Source organism: Theropithecus gelada, chromosome 17, assembly GCF_003255815.1.
Source record: "Theropithecus gelada isolate Dixy chromosome 17, Tgel_1.0, whole genome shotgun sequence".
Lineage (NCBI taxonomy): Eukaryota > Metazoa > Chordata > Mammalia > Primates > Cercopithecidae > Theropithecus > Theropithecus gelada.
In genome coordinates, this window is record NC_037685.1 from 17,189,046 (window position 1) to 17,203,058 (window position 14,013).

The 14,013-nt window shown below is 36.7% G+C and overlaps 1 long non-coding RNA gene across 1 annotated transcript in view; it reads left to right on the top strand.

Annotated features, from left to right (window-relative positions):
• LOC112610741 overlaps nt 1-14,013 on the top strand; it is a 51,293-nt gene that overhangs the window by 1,219 nt on the left and 36,061 nt on the right. The gene's annotated exons all lie outside the window — the stretch shown is intronic.

Below are 14,013 nucleotides of genomic sequence, written 5' to 3' on the forward strand. Positions count from 1 at the left end.
TTAAAGTCCTAGAGCTCTAAGGACCCTATTGCAGTCAGGTACTATGTGATAGCTGTTTGCCAAAGATGGCCTCTAGTATCCATGCCTTCGCATTGTCCCTCTCATTTTGAAGCTGAGCTGATCCTGTGACTTGCTGTTGCAAGAGAAGGTGGTAGAAGTGATGATATATTTGAATTTCTGAGAGCCAGAGTTTCCACATAAGAAGTTCTGTTGCCCTGAAGGAGAGACCACATGGAGAGACAACATGAAAATACTCTATAGAGAGGTCATATGAAGAGGGGACACCCCGAGGCTACAGGGAGAGAGAAGGAAGCCCAGTTTTCCTAGGATCCCAGCTGATCCCAGCTATCCCTGCTAAGGTGCTAGCTACATGAGTGTATCCATCTTGGACATTCCATCTTGGATATTGAATATGGAGCTCCCATCTGACTGCAGTTGTGTAAGGATTTATGAGCAAGACCAGCAGAAGATGATACAGCTGAGACACAGTCAACCCACAGAATCATCGAAAATAACAGAATAATTGTTGGTTTAGCCACAGTTTTGTGGATAATTTGTTATGCACTCATAGATAACAAAGGTAGGCACCCTAAAATACGAATAATTTAGTCTAACCTTCTTATATTGTAGGTGAGGAAACTGAAGACCAGATCAATGAACTCATTTGACCAATGTTACAAAGTAATTTAGAAAAAAGTGCTGGAATTTGAACTCCCATATCTGGAGTTTTAATTACATTGTCTGTTAACCTTACTATGCTGCTTAACATATAACTGTGGCCCAGCAATTCCACTTTTGAGAATATATCATTAGGAAATAATGAGAACAAATTGTGTCTCAATATGTTCATCACAGTATGATTTATAACAAACAATTGGAAACAAACTATAAGTAAAAGTATAGAGGAACAGTGCATTAGTTCGTTTTCAAGCTGCAGATAAAGAAAGACTGGGCAATTTATAAAAGAAAGAGGTTTAATTGGACTTACAAAGAAGCCTCACAATCACGGTGCAAGGCAAGAAGGAGCAAGTCCCATCTTACAGAGTTGGCAGCAAGCAAAGAGAGAAGGAGGAAGATGCAAAAGCAGAGATTCCTGATAAAACCCTCAGATCTCCTGAGACTTATTCACTGCCATGAAAACAGTATGCGGGAATCACCCCCGTGATTCAATTATCTCCCCCAGGGTCCCTCCCACAACTTGTGGAAATTATGAGAGTACAGTTGCAGATAAGATTTGGGTGGGTACACAGAGCCAACCCGTATCAAACAGTAAAGGGATTTCTTGTCTTTACACTTAAAGAATAACATAGCCATTAAAATAATGCTTACAAATATCATGAAAAACACATGCCATTATGGTAAGTGAAATAAGTGTAACACTTGAAAGTAGGATACGGAATGCTTTATGTAAGACCCCCAAGTTATTTTTTTTCTTCTTCTTCTAAAGACTTGGTAGAAAAAGCAGATTGAAAAGATATCAAAAAACATTAACCATAATTATTGACAAGTAGTGATATTAAACAATGCATTTTTCTTTTTCCCATTTTTTCATGTTATTTCCATATTTTGATATTAGACACATATTTTACACTGAAAAAATGTGTAAAGAAAAGTCAGACTATGCTGACTTTAAGGCCTTTATTATTATTTTTTTTTATTTCCATAGGTTTTTGGGGAACAGGTGTTATTTGGTTACATGAGTACGTTCTTTAGTGATGATTTGTGAGATTTTGGTACACCGATCACCCAAGTAGTATACAGTATACACTGAACCCGATTTGTAGTCTTTTATCCCTCACCTCCCTCCCACTTCCAGTACTATGTTGAACAGACATGATGAGAGTGAGCACCCGTAAGTCCCCAAAGTCCATTGTATCATTCTCACACCTTTACATCTTCATAAATTAGCTTCTACTCATGAGTGAGAACACACACACACATATACATATACACACACAGTGAAATTGTATATATACACATTTAATTCCATAAAATTGTGGAATATATATATATATATGTTCCACATTTTTTTTTATCCACTCATTGATTGATGGGCATTTGGGCTGGTTTCATATTTTTGCAATTTCAAATTTTGCTGCTATAATCGTGGGTACAAGTATCTTTTTCGTATAATGACTTCTTTTCCTACAGGTAGAAACCCAGCAGTGGGGTTGCTGAATCAAATGGTAGTTCCATTTTTAGATCTTTAAGGAATCTCCACACTGTGTTGCATAGCGGTTGTACTAGTTCTAGTTTACATTCCCATCAGTGGTGTAGAAGTGTTTCCTTTCCATCGCATCCACACCAGCATTTATTATTTTTTGATTGTTTGATCATGGCCATTATTGCAGGAGTAAGGTGGTGGTGTCACATTGTGGTTTTGATTTGCATTTCCCTGAACATTAGTGATGTTGAGCATTTTTTCATATGTTTGAAGACCATTTGTATATCTTCTTTTGAGAATTGTCTATTCATGTCCTTAGCCCACTTTTTGATGGGATTCTTTTTTTCTTGTTAATCTGTTTGACTTCCTTGTAGATATTAGTCCTTTGTCAGATGCATAGATGATGAAGACTTTCTCCCACTCTGTGGGTTGTCTTTTACTCTAATGGCTGAATTTTCCTTTTTTTGTGCAGAAGCTCTTTAGTTTAATTTAGTTTAATTAAGTCCCACCTGTTTATCTTTGTTTTTGTTGCATTTGCTTTTGGGTTCTTGCTCATGAAGTCTTTGCCTAAGCCAAATGTCTAGAAGGGTTTTTCCAATGTTATCTTCTAGAACTTTTATAGTTTCGTGTCTTAGATTTAAGTTCCTGATCCATCTTGGTTGATTTTTGTGTAAGGTGAGAGATGAGGATCCAGTTTTATTTTCCTGCACTTGGCTTGCCAATTATCCCAGCATTGTTTGTTGAGTAGGGGATCCTTTCCCCACTTTTATGTTTTTGTTTGCTTTGTTGAAGATCAGTTCACTATACACATTTGAGTTTATTTATGGGTTCGCTGTTATATTCCATTGGTCTATGTGCCAATTTTTATATCAGTACTATGCTGTTTTGGTGACTATGGTCTTACAGTATAGTTTGAAGCCAGTTAATGTGATGCCTCCAGATTTGTTCTTTTTGCTTAGTCTTACTTTGGCTATGCAGGCTCTTTCTCGGTCCCATATACGTTTTAGAATTGTTTTTTTTAGTTCTGTGAAGAATGATGGTGACATTTTGATGTGAATTGCATTGAATTTGTAGATTCCTTTTGGCAGTATGGTCATTTTCACAGTATCGATTCTACCCATCCGTGAGCATGGAATGTTTTTCTATTTGTTTGTGTTGTCTATGATTTCTTTCAGCAGTGTTTTGTAGTTTTCCTTCTACAGGTCTTTCACCTCCTTGGTTAGGTATATTCCTAAGTATTTTATTTTATTTTTTGCAGCTATTGTAAAAGGAGTTGAATTCGTGATTTGATTCACAGCTTGGTTTGTGTTGGTGTATAGCAGACCTACTGATTTGTATACATTTATCTTGCATCTTGAAATTTTGTAGCCGGGCGCGGTGGCTCAAGCCTGTAATCCCAGCACTTTGGGAGGCCAAGACGGGCGGATCACAAGGTCAGGAGATCGAGACCATCCTGGCTAACACGGTGAAACCCCGTCTCTACTAAAAAATACAAAAAACTAGCCGGGCACGGTGGCGGGCGCCTGTAGTCCCAGCTACTCGGAAGGCTGAGGCAGGAGAATGGCGTGAACCCGGGAGGCGGAGCTTGCAGTGAGCAGAGATCCGGCCACTGCACTCCAGCCTGGGCGGCAGAGCGAGACTCCGTCTCAAAAAAAAAAAAAAAAAAAAAAAAAAGAAATTTTGTTGAATTCATTTATCAGTTCTAGGAGCTTTTTGGACGAGTCTTTAGGGTTTTCTAGGTATACAAACATATCCTATGCAAACAGTGAGTTTGACATCCTCTTTACTGATTTAGATGCCCTTTATTTCTTTCTCTTGCCTGATGGCTCTGACAAGGACTTCCAGTACTATGTTGAACAGACATGGTGAGAGTGAGCATCCTTGTTTTGTTCCAATTCTGAAAGGGAATGCTTTTCCCTTTTCCCTTTTCGGTGTTATGCTGGCTGTGGGTTTGTTACAGATGACTTTTACTACATTGAGGTATGTTCCTTGTATATCAGTTTTGCTGAGGGTTTTAATCATAAAACAATGCTAGATTTTATTCTGCATCTGTTGAGATGATCATGTGATTTTTGTTTTTAATTCTTTTTATGTGGTGTATCACATTTATTGACTTGTGTATGTTAAACCATCCTTGCATCCCTGGTATGAAACTAACTTGATCATGGTGGATTATCTTTTCGATATGCCATTGGATTCTGTTAGCTAGTATTTTGCCAAGGAGTTTTGCATCTATGTTCACAAGGGATATTGGTCTGCAGTTTTCTTTTTTTTCTTTTCTTTCTTTTTTTTTTTTTTTGTTATGTCCTTTCCCAGTTTTGATATTAAGGTTATACTGGCTTCATATAATGATTTAGGGAAGATACCCTCTTTCTCTATCTTGTGGAATAGTGTCAATAGGATTGGTACCTATCCTTCTTTGAATGTCTGATAGAATTCAGCTATGAATCCATCTGGTCCTGGACATTTTATTGTTGGTAATTTTCTTGTTTCTTTATTTTTTATTTTACTTATTTATTTATTTATTTATTTTGAGATGGACTCTTGCTCTGTCACCCAAGCTAGAGTGCAGTGGTGCGATCTTGGCTCACTGCAACCTCTGCCTCCTGGGTTCAAGAGATTTTCCTGCCTCAGCCTCCCAAGTTGCTGGGATTGCAGGCACCTGCCACTGCACCTGGCTAATTTTTGTACTTTTAGTAGAGACGGGGTTTCACCATCTAGGTTAGGCTGCTCTTGAACTCCTGACCTCTTAATCCACCTACCTTGGCCTCCCAAAGTGCAGGGATTACAGGTGTGAGCCACTGTGCCCAGCCGGCTTTTCTTTCTCCTAGAGTGAGACGTTATTATCTCCCATAAAGTATTCAGTCAGTTACAACCAGAATTGAAGGTTCTGTAACATTACTGCCCCCACCACCATTTTTCCTGGTTGAATAAATCATGGTCATGACAGTTCATCTGGCTTTACTTTGATCTCCATCTTTATTCAATCATGCTATACTGTTTTCCTGATTTTTTTTTTTTTTTTTTTTTTTTTTTTTAATTTGGGGGGGAAATAGTGGTCACAAGGAAGGGGGGGGAGGTAGACAAGGTCAGGGTGGGAAGGTAGTATTGAACTTTACTTGTCGAAATGTAAAAAAAAAAAAAAATCACTAGAGAAGAGCAATGGAGATTAATGGAGGAATGCTTTGCGATTAAGAATTCAATTTTCTCCCTTTTCCTCTATGCATCTATCTTTATATATTTGTATGTTTTGATAAGTAGGCAGAAAAGGATGCACTAACATTGACATATCAGTCTTGGACAAGGTGAAAGATGTCTTCTAACTTGTGCTCGATTAGCTCTGAGTCATTTTGTCCATGGAAGTCACAAAATCAAAGACAAAAATTTAGAACTGGAAGAAATGGCAGTAATTACATAATAGTTATGAATTTTGTCATTAATATGAATTTTTTTCAATTCTATTTTGTCCAAACATTTTATTTCATTTAATTTATGAGAAATATGAGTCTTCAAGGTGAAAATCCATTGAACGATGGTGGCTAAACCCAGATCTTCTGTCAGTGCACTCCTTGGTGCATAACACTAAAATTTGCTTAGATATTTTGAGGTTTGTTGGCAGATGATGAGTATATACAATATATTTTTATGTTTACCTAAATTTGTAACATTAATTATTCTCAAGTCTTGGGACTTGCTCCATTAGGGATTAACTCATTGCACTGAAATCAATTCATGAATTAAGATATTTGCCAGAAGTTGTGGAGATTGTACACAATACTCAATCTCACTGAAATCAGTCCATGAATTAATTCTTCCAGTCAGCATATTTGCCCGTGTTGGATACCTACTCTGGTTTGTAGAAGAAGAAATCTGATTGAAATATAATTTTGTGGTGGATTCTGAAAATAATTTTATGAGAAGTTGTATAGTAGATGATTATAAAATGCTGAATATACTCTTTGTTTCATCTCATTAAAATAAGTTTTAAGAAGATTTTTGGTTAAAGAACTATATATGGGAATGAATATTTAGAAAACAACTTGAACTAATTTACACTTTTTGTAAGGATATTTATTTCAAACATGAACTTAATATTCATCTCAGTGGGCATTTAAAGGACTATACATATTTAAAGCAAAATTACCAAGCTATCACCTGGATTCCCAAAGACATTTGGAAGAAGTCACATTAAGCTACACTCTTGTTCAGCTTTTATGGGCTTACCTGACTAAAAGATCAGGAATGTATATCAGATAAATGACAAATGTTTAGGGACATTAGCAAGGCATTTGACAAGTTTTCTTATGAGATTTTAATGAATGAGATTGAAAAATACGAACTAGATATAAAACAAATATATTTAAAAGGAGTTGAATGATTTTACTCAAGGAATCTTTATATAATAATAATCTAGTAGCTACCTTTTATTGAGCACTTACTATGTGCCAGCATTGTACTAAATGTACACATTATTTCACTTAATATAATCTATGAGAGATATATTGTCATTTTACAGACAAAGAAAATGCAGATTAGAGATTAAAGTTTTCAAGGTCACTAAGCAAGTAAAAGGAGATGCCAGTATATGAAAAGATGGTTGACTCCAAAGCCATATGCCCCAACACTGGATTAATATCATGTTAGCAGATGTCTAGTGTTGACTTTGGCTCTGATTAGTTCATTTAACTACTTCCTTGAATGAAATATAGAAGGCAGTCCCAATGACTTATTGTATAATCATATAATTTTTATCTAACCTCTGGTACAAAAGTATAGATCATTTGTATTACTGACAGTTTTGCTTAATTTATTCTATTAATAGCGTTCGATTGGTACTTATACTTTGAATGGCAGAATCATGGTCTAGGATGATAGTGAAAGTTGGTATTATTAGGTTGATGTGAACAATATGAAATTTAATGAAGATAAATGTAAGAACTGGCCCTTGGGTCCAAGAAAGCAAAGTAAAAACAGGTGAGAGAAGGTATACATTTGGTTTAGCATGTAGACAAAACACTCTGAGGCTTTGGCTTATAGTAAACGTCAAGAGAGGCAACACTTTGGTGTGGGTGCTCAGAGAATCTCTGTGATCACAGGCTTATTAACAGAACAATAAAAAAATGGTGCAAACAGTGCCAGACTGTTTGCCCTGATCAGATCACTTCTGGAATATTGTTTTAAGTTCTAGGTGCCTTAAAGCATATGGATATATATTCATATTAGACTGCTAAAAGAGTTGAAGTCATGTCATAGAGAAAACAAACAGAGAATGTTTGCTGGGGTGAGGGTGGGATAGTATTATAGCTATCTTTAAATATTAAATGATTTTCCAAGTGGAATGTGACCAAGGACTGGTATACAAAATATAGGGTTAGGGTGAATGAATGATAACTAAACCAGAACATTTTCTTTTAACTTGAGGAAGATATTTTTAACAAACAGAACTATTTCAAGATGGCATGGGCTGCCTCATTAGGAGGTCAGTGTTTAGCTCTAAAGGCATTCAAGAAGATGCTGGAAAAGCAAATGTCAGAAAAGAAATGTCAGAAACAAATACAAGCTATCTCATTCCTGAGAAAACTATAACTTACTTGGTAGATCCACAGCTTTGGATAGGGAGGGTGAAAAGTGCCAATAATTTTGCAAATGGTCTCAAAGGCAGCAAAGGCAGACCTATTTTTATGGGTGTTTTTAAGCTGTTCAGGGTACTTAATTTGCTACTGTAAATGTTTTGCATATTTAAAAATAAGGCTTAATTTTTTTTAGAATAACTTTGACTCACTCTAATGAATAACTCCCACAATTAAAGTACTTGATATGGTAAAACATATTGAAAAACATGACTGCGTGTCCTGTCTCTCCTAAGTCCTATATAGCTCCATTTTTCCTTTTCTTTCCAGTTAAAATAGATTAGTCACCGTAAACAGCATCTGCCGAGAACTGCAGAGAACCACAGTTGTGGGATCCACGGTTGTCCTTGCTTTTATCTGGTGTATCACACCTACTAAAGTCCATGAAAGTAAGGTCTTTATGGTATTTTGAATAAGAGTGGTTGCTCTCCAGTGTGGTTTGATTCTTTCTCCTCTTTGAGGAGTCCACAGTACAGCCACACTTTGGAGAAAAGTATCAAAAAGTGGGTTTGTCTTTTGACTTTTCGACTTCTCCTTGTCCCCTTCCAGCCTCAATCATCTCCCTCCTACCAGACTCTGGGACGTGAATGTGTAATTACAGCCTATTGTCTGTGCAGCAATTATAGCCTAATTCGGCTTGTTGCACAGAAAGATCACAAAAGTGCTGGCTGTCAGGCAGGGTCGGAGGTCAGCCATTACCCCATGGACTACAGGCAGCAGCCTCATCAGGATTCTGTGGAAGGCTCTTCTCTGGGCAGAACAGGTCTGCAGCTGTCTGTGCGTCTTTGCAGATGACTCTTTGGGTGAAAACATGGACTGTTTTCAAGAAAGACTACCCCAGCATGCAGTTTGGCTTCTTGCTTTCTTATCAAGGATGTCAAAATTGTTCTGCAGTGAATGAAGCTATTTCTTGTGACTTCTATATAAATTTTGAGTGGGACATGTACATAACCCAACTTTAAGATATTTTATCAACTTTTTAGAAATAAACTTAAGATTATGAAATGGTATTTAAAAGGAATGTTAAATCAGTATGCTACATTAGTATGAAAATTCCTGTGTGTTAAATAGGAGAATAACTTGGATACAATTAAATGAATTGTATTCAGATAGAAAGTCCTAGAGATGCTATAAATAAGACTCATAAAATCACAAAGTAAAACTAAAAAAGCATATCCTATATCAGTTAACCTAGTCCTTGTAGATAATAAACAAATATTCCTTAAATAATTTTTCTTATGTTTTATCTATTCTACATTTAAGTCTCTGATGGTAGGCAAATTCAGATATGTTTCAAGAGAGAGAACATTTTACTGTTATTGAAAAATTCTTTAATTCCATTTTCAAATATTTAAAATATTTAACATAATTGATCTCCAAATTTAGACAGACATACTGCTCAAACGCATAGTAATTTCAATGAATGAAAGTAATAGAAATTATAATTGAGAGAAAATATTACCCTGACAGTGCCAATATTCTAGAAATCAGAAACAAAATACAAAATGACCTTGAGAAAATTGGTTCATTTAAAAAAAAGATATTAGTAAGGGCCAATCTAAGGTGGATGGGGGCAAAAAAAGTTTAAACATAAATCTAGTTAGGTATAATAAAAAGTAAATTTTGATGCCAATGCACTTAATAGGCAGTATAAATAAAATGCTTTTATGAAATGCAGCAATGTGATATTGTAATCCAACCAAATATGTTAGGTACTAGGAAGCATTCCTTACTATTTTATTCTGTAAAAGAAGAGGATTGTGTTTGTTTCTACCACTCTATTTCATTATTTTATTCTTGTCAGAAAGCTGCCATGCACTTAGAGGTTAGAGCAGGATTTTAAGCCCTAGAAAGCCAGGTAGTAATCAAAGAAAAGTCAGTTTTAGGTTCCCAGGCTGAGGTAAAAACATAGAAGTCAGGAAATGGTTTAATAATGAGTAAGCAAACAGGAAGTGAGAGCAGTAAGCCACACAGGCCAGCTGACTTAGATGATCATGGCAGACTCAGAGACAGAGGAAATGAGAATTCAGCTGTCAAACCAGGAGTGTTGGCATCAGAGATTGCAGTGGGTGTGTGGGAAACCTATCATCTAATTCTTTGCCTGCAATGGGGGCATTTGAGATACATGATCATTTCAGAGATCTAGTTGTATGGCCTCAGTCACCAGATCCTTTGGGTTAATGGTAAGAGAACTGCCACCATTTCCATTATAACAAAAGTACCCTTTATTGAGGAATTGTTATATATTGGGCATAGTATAGGTATCCACTTACTCACTTATTCCCTTATTCTATATATGAGTACTGAGCTTAGAATGTGCCAATTACTGTGATACTTACTAGGATACAACCGCAAGTGAAAACAAATATGGTCCTTGCTCTCACAGCAAGGATGAGTTAGATATTAATTATATAATGTATATAACTTAAACAAATATAAATTCACATGTAGTTTAAAATGTGTTAAGTACTACTGACAATAGAAAGGGGTACTTGGAATATAGATAGATGAAGGATAAAATTTTATTTAATGTTCATAACCTAGCAGAAGCCTCCTTTTACAGAGAAATAGGCAGAAGTGTGGAGAAGCTAATTCCCAAAGTCACAAGCCTACAAGATGAAAGCTAAACTCTTCTGTATAGTCTTCCTGGTCACATGCTAACTAAAACAAGACTCATATAAATGTAGAACTGAAACAGAAACTTAGATCTTGTATAAATTAATTCATTGATTTATTCAAATAGTATTTGCTGAGTGGCAGCTCTAGGTACAGGGGATATCATAGAAAAAGGTCCTCTTTTTGGTGCAAATAAGGCTTATATTTTAGTGGGTAAAAATAGATGAGCAAACTGGCTACCTAAATATCAGTGATAAAATAATAGCAAATAAACAGACTTGTGTGATGGACAATGACAGAATGGCTCCTTTTGCTTGGCGGTACCAGGAAAGGCCTCCCTGAAACCAGAACAGGAAGAAGCAGGCCCCTCAGAGGGCTCAGGGAAGAGTCTTTCAGGTAGAGGGAATTGCGGGGACAAAGGCCCTGAGAAGGAAATAGCTTGCATGTTTGAGAGACAGAAAGAACCTCCGGGTGACCAGAGGATCAGGAAGAGAGATGTAGGATGAGTTTGAAGAGACGTTCAGGGTATATTAGAAAGGATGTGGGTCTGGGGTTTAGATTTTATTTCAGTTGAATGAGAAGTTTGGGGAAGGTCATTAAAGGAGACAAGGTGAAGAAGATGGGATATAATTGCTGTTGTTGTTTTTGACAGAGTTTCTCTCTTGTTGTCCAGGCTGGAGTGCAGTGGTGCAATCTTGGCTCACTGCAACCTCCACCTCCTGAGTTCGAGCGATTCTCCTGCCTTAGTCTCCCAGATAGCTGGGATTACAGGCATGTGCCAGCATACCCGGCTAATTTTTGTATTCTTAGTAGAGACAGGGTTTCACCATGTTGGCCAGGCTAGTCTTGAAATCGTGGTGTCAGGTGATCCACCCACCTCGGCCTCCCAAAATGCTGGGATTATAGGCATGAGCCACCACACCTGGCTGATTTGAGTTGTAAATGATCACTCTGACTATGAAGAGGCTGGATTAAAGGAGGCTACCATGGATAAAGGGAGTACCCAGGTAGGCACTCCCATATGCCTCACAGGTAAGAAAGGATGGCAGCACTGATGAGGTGGCAATAGTGGAGCTGGCAAGAAGTGATGGTCTTAAAGGCCTTTTTATTAAGGAAAATGTCAAATGTATACAAATTTAGAAAAAAATCGTAAAATAAACTCTGACACACCCATCACTCACATTTGACCATTATCAACTTGTTGCCAGTTGTGTTTCTTTTATAGCTCACCAAATTTTCCAGATTATTTTGCAGCAAATATAAAATGTTATATCATTTCACCCATAAATATTACAATGTAAATGTTTAATAGACAAGGATTTATATTTTGAATACTATACTAATTTATGCCTAAAGATGGACAATAATCCTTACCTTTTTTTCAGTTCTTCTGTTAGATTTTAATCGGTAACAACTTTTATCAAGTACAACTTTACTGCTAATATGTCTAATTTTATGTATGTATGTATGTATTTTTTATTGATACATAATAGATGTACATATTTTAAGGGTAAATGTGATATTTTAATACATTCATATAATGTGTAAAGGTCAAATCATGGTAATTGGAATGCCCCTCACCTTAAATATTTATCTTTTATTTATGCTAGTAACTTATGAATTGTTCTATCCTCTCTTCATTCTCTATTCCTCTCTACCGTAGTGTTATCAAATATCCTGTCAGTGTTCAAATTTCTTTGTCTTATGACTTTTTAATGATTTATTTGAGTCAAGGTTCTTATGTTCATATATTACATTTGGTTGATGTCACATTTATGTCTCTCTTGTTATTTTCTTTTCCTTGTAACTTATTCATTAAAGAATTTGTGTGGCTTCATTAAGAGTGTTTGTCAATTTGGACTTACCTAATTGCCTCATAAGGGTGTTATTTTATGTGTTCCTCTAACCCTTGTGTTTTCTGTAAGAAGTTAGAGCTAAAAGTTTAATTGGATTCAGGTTTAATTTTTTTTTCTTTTCTTTGCCAAATGTCCTTCCATCAGGAGGCACACAATATCTGAGTGTCTCTTTCCGGGATGTTAACCAATTGTTGATAATCATCACTCAGATCTCTAAATTAGCAGTTGCAAAATAGTGATAATGTAATTCAATTATTTAGAAATAGATGGCTTTGAAACATATTTTCGACATAGCATAGATAAGACTTGCTGATGGAATTCTGATGAGAGGAAGAGAAAGAGAAAAATTGAGAATGACTCATGCTTTTGGCTTAAAAAGTTAGGTTGATGGTATTGCCAATTACTGGTTTGGAGAAGGCTCAGAGCAGTTTTAGGGTATGTGGAAAATAAGAGTGAAGGATTATATATCTTATAAATATCCAGGTGGACATCTCAAGAAGGTGGAATAGATTTCAGAAAAGGAATCAGAACTATATAGTATAGTCACAGTATATACTTGTATTTAAAACTGGGGGTCAGGTTGAGATTACCTAGAAGAAGATGTTTAGACAGAGAAGAAAAGAAGTTTTGAAGACTTATAAGGAATTTTGACCAATTGATCCCTAAGTAGAAACATGCTAGGAATTGAACAGAAAGGTCAACTTATCTCAGGAAGCTTCTCCAGGTACAACAGTATAAATCCGAGAGTAGGAGGTTCCCTGTATGATGCAGAGGAGAAATATTATGCTTGCTTTGGGACAGTAGTGCTAATCTACATAAGGCATACCCCTGTACCTTGGACATCAGGAAGAATTTCTTCCTTGTCCACAAGGTGATATCCACTACAAAGCACTACAGTGAGAGGAGTTACAAACCCTACCTCTACTGTGCTAAGTGGAATTCTATCATGACTCCCATGCCCCTTGTTACGTGGTGTTACTCCTTTGATTAAGTTATGCTATGTGGCAAAAGGTGTTTTGCAGATATAAGGTTACTGATCTGTTGACATTAAAATAGAGAGTACTGGGTGTGCCTAACCTAATCACATGGGTTCTTTAAAAGCAGAGAGTTTTCTCCTGGTGGCAGAGGAGGAAGTCAGAGAGATTGCAAAGTGAGGATTTGATGCACTACTGCTGGCTTGAAGATGGAGGGATCCACATGGCAAAGAAAGCAGGCCAGCAAGGAAATGGGGATGTTAGTCCTACAAGCACAAGGGACTGAATTTGGCCCACACCCTGAATGAGTTTGGAGGTGTGTTGTTCTCCAGAGCTTCCAGATAACAGGACAGCTTGCCTGATACCTTAATTTTGGTCATGTGAGTCTCTAAGAAGAGAGCCCAGTTGAATCTCTCCCTCCTTCTGACCTACAGAACTATGAGATAATGAGTGGGTAGTGGTGTGAGCCAATAAGTTGTGGTAAGTTGTAACTCATTGTTAGAAAACTAATGTGCGTATGACATCCCAGGCACTGTGACCGGAGGTATACAAAGATAACTATGCAAAAACCCGGCTTTCAGTTATTCATTCATGTAAAGAGAAGAGGTGGAACTGGGTCCTGTCTGGAGAGTTAAACCAGATCTTTTCTTCTGTGTGAAAACAAGCATCTTCAGCTCTAGTTCCTACTGCTTCTCTTCCCTGTAATAAGACAGCACACACCTGGAAGCTACATGACTAACTGACATAGAGCACATAAATTTGTTGTCTGTATC